The sequence below is a fragment of the Haplochromis burtoni genome, unplaced genomic scaffold (genome assembly GCF_018398535.1).
Source record: "Haplochromis burtoni strain Fernald_Lab_line unplaced genomic scaffold, NCSU_Asbu1 Contig_16, whole genome shotgun sequence".
NCBI classification, from domain to species: Eukaryota; Metazoa; Chordata; class Actinopteri; order Cichliformes; family Cichlidae; genus Haplochromis; species Haplochromis burtoni.
Window position 1 is genome coordinate 722,842 of NW_024582377.1, and position 3,866 is coordinate 726,707.

The following is a 3,866-nucleotide window of genomic DNA, read 5'->3' on the forward strand; positions in this document are numbered from 1 at the left end:
CCAAAACGACTTCTTGCATTGCTGCTGTAGATCATCCTGCAGCATACGATTATAATTGTAATGTTAGCATCACTGTGTCCACTTTCTAAACAGCACTGTGTGCCTCAGCTACAACTGTTTTTGCCTGCCTGTGCCCAGTGTCAAATGCCAAAGGACACGGACCCAGTGTCATTGTGCAAAGGTAATAAATAACCCACATCAAATGCCCCTGGTGACAAGGATACAAAATGTGCTGCAGTGGAGTTTAAATTTAGATGCATGGAGAAGCTAATAATGCAACTGCTGAAGGCTAGTCAGCGCAGACTGGACGGGCCACTCAAAGAAGAGACATTCTTACATTTATCTAAATGGAGTCCAAGTATTCTCAGCTGTTTATGATTCATCTAGTATATGTATCTCAGTAAGTCAATTAATCCTTTAATGGACAGTCACTGAAGAAAATGGCTTCACAGAGGCCTGAGTGATATCTTCAAATGACTTGTTTTGCGAAGAATTGGTTGTGTTGTATTAGCATTATCGCTCTGAATAACTGAACTGCTTTGTGCTCTCACTAGTGCTACTTTCTCCTGGTAAACAGGCCGGTGTTTATATATATCCCTCCTATACTTCATGAACATTTAAAGTGCTTTATGCTACCACACACACACGGCACTAGATTTTACATCTTTAAAGCATTTTACCCATCACATACACTCTCTCTCTCATACCAAGGACATGCAGACTGGAGACGCTGGGAATCAAATTGTTCTCTTCTGCTTATCCTTATCAAGGCTTCGGGGAGGCTGGAGCCCATCCCAGTTACCATAGGGTGAAAGGCAGGGTACACACAGGACAGGTCGACAATTGTGGGTCTCTACCTTCGGTTTTGTCTTCAGTAACTGAAAAGCATGCTCTACTGGTTTAAGATCAGGTGACTGACTTGGCCATTGAAGTATATCCAGTTTCTATGGCTTGAGAAACTCTTGGGTTGGCTTTGCAATAAGCTTTGGGTCATTATCCATTTGTACTTTGAAGAGCTCTTTGATCAGTATTACAGCATTTGGCTGAATGAGAGCAGAGAGTATAGCTCTGTATGCTTCATTATTCATTGTGCTGCTTCTATCAGCAGTCACGTTGTCAAACACTAGTGACCAGGTTCCACTGGCAGACATACGTGTTCATCCCATAACACTGCCTCCACCATGCTTGACAGATGATGTCATATGCTTTAGATCAGGAGCTGTTTCACTCTTTCTCCATACTTTTCTCTTTAAATAATTGTGGTATTTATTCATTCATCTTAGTTTCATTTATCCAAAGGCTTTTGTTTGTCTGCTTTTGTTAAGCCCCTTGGATTAAAGATGAAAGTCTGAACTTCAACAATATCTTACTTTAAAATATATATGTTGGCGCACAGAGTCAAAAACTATATAACCATCTAAAAACTAACCATGTGCATTAACCTCTTAGATTTTCTTTTTCTTATACAGGGAGTGCAGAATTATTAGGCAAGTTGTATTTTTGAGGAATAATTTTATTATTGAACAACAACCATGTTCTCAATGAACCCAAAAAACTCATTAATATCAAAGCTGAATGTTTGTGGAAGTAGTTTTTAGTTTGTTTTTAGTTTTAGCTATTTTAGGGGGATATCTGTGTGTGCAGGTGACTATTACTGTGCATAATTATTAGGCAACTTAACAAAAAACAAATATATACCCATTTCAATTATTTATTTTTACCAGTGAAACCAATATAACATCTCCACATTCACAAATATACATTTCTGACATTCAAAAACAAAACAAAAACAAATCAGCGACCAATATAGCCACCTTTCTTTGCAAGGACACTCAAAAGCCTGCCATCCATGGATTCTGTCAGTGTTTTGATCTGTTCACCATCAACATTGCGTGCAGCAGCAACCACAGCCTCCCAGACACTGTTCAGAGAGGTGTACTGTTTTCCCTCCTTGTAAATCTCACATTTGATGATGGACCACAGGTTCTCAATGGGGTTCAGATCAGGTGAACAAGGAGGCCATGTCATTAGTTTTTCTTCTTTTATACCCTTTCTTGCCAGCCACGCTGTGGAGTACTTGGACGCGTGTGATGGAGCATTGTCCTGCATGAAAATCATGTTTTTCTTGAAGGATGCAGACTTCTTCCTGTACCACTGCTTGAAGAAGGTGTCTTCCAGAAACTGGCAGTAGGACTGGGAGTTGAGCTTGACTCCATCCTCAACCCGAAAAGGCCCCACAAGCTCATCTTTGATGATACCAGCCCAAACCAGTACTCCACCTCCACCTTGCTGGCGTCTGAGTCGGACTGGAGCTCTCTGCCCTTTACCAATCCAGCCACGGGCCCATCCATCTGGCCCATCAAGACTCACTCTCATTTCATCAGTCCATAAAACCTTAGAAAAACCAGTCTTGAGATATTTCTTGGCCCAGTCTTGACGTTTCAGCTTGTGTGTCTTGTTCAGTGGTGGTCGTCTTTCAGCCTTTCTTACCTTGGCCATGTCTCTGAGTATTGCACACCTTGTGCTTTTGGGCACTCCAGTGATGTTGCAGCTCTGAAATATGGCCAAACTGGTGGCAAGTGGCATCTTGGCAGCTGCACGCTTGACTTTTCTCAGTTCATGGGCAGTTATTTTGCGCCTTGGTTTTTCCACACGCTTCTTGCGACCCTGTTGACTATTTTGAATGAAACGCTTGATTGTTCGATGATCACGCTTCAGAAGCTTTGCAATTTTGAGACTGCTGCATCCCTCTGCAAGATATCTCACTATTTTTGACTTTTCTGAGCCTGTCAAGTCCTTCTTTTGACCCATTTTGCCAAAGGAAAGGACGTTGCCTAATAATTATGCACACCTGATATAGGGTGTTGATGTCATTAGACCACACCCCTTCTCATTACAGAGATGCACATCACCTAATATGCTTAATTGGTAGTAGGCTTTCGAGCCTATACAGCTTGGAGTAAGACAACATGCATGAAGAGGATGATGTGGACAAAATACTCATTTGCCTAATAATTCTGCACTCCCTGTAGAGTTTTTCTGAAGAGCGTTGTTGACTAAAAACGAGAAAATGGATAACTCTGAAACTGATCAGAGTTACAGATCTTGTAGCATTTCTGTAAGACTTGCTTCAAAAAAAAGGGGAAAAAAAGAAAAGAAAAGCCAAAAAGCATCAGTGATGAAAATACTAATATGGTTAGGGAGTGCAGCAGTTTCCAAGTGATGCATAAATTCACTGTCGCACCGGCTCTGAGGAACAGATCCAAGGTGACCCGGGCTAGGACATCTCTCCAAATTGCTTCATTGCAGAATCATTTTAATTTTCTGTGTGTAGTCCTGCATCCAGACAGAGGCAGTGAGTTATGAGCCCGCTGACCTGATGACAAAGCACGACCACTTCCTGATGGCACGGTCAATAAACAGACAGGGTCGAAAAAGATGTGCTCATCAAGCTACCACCGTCGCTGCATAATGCTCATGGAGAACATGTGCCCTTCATTTAAACATCCATGTTTTTAAAGGGCGGACAAGGTTAAATGCTGAAAAATGCACAGCGAAGTTCGAAAAAGTATCTACATGATGCTGCTGCACAGAAGTAGCAGAATACGAACAAATGGAAACATGCTTTTCATCCATTTCTGTATGTTATGCAAATAATAATCATAATCTTCTACTTCTTTCATATGATCCCTTTAGGGGTAGCCACAGTGAATCATCTACCTCCATCTCACCCTATTCTGTCCCTTTCATCCTCTGTCAAACCAACCCTCTGCATTTCCTCCATCACTGTGGCTTCTCTCTTTTCCTCCAGCAAGGTAGCTCCATCTTCAATATCCTTTAACCAACATATCCTCCCTCCAAACCAT

General features: G+C 41.6%; 1 protein-coding gene across 2 annotated transcripts in view; it reads right to left on the minus strand.

The window, feature by feature from the left end:
* Nucleotides 1–3,866, minus strand: part of mnat1 (MNAT1 component of CDK activating kinase) — a 34,053-nt gene that overhangs the window by 27,995 nt on the left and 2,192 nt on the right. The window lies entirely within an intron of this gene.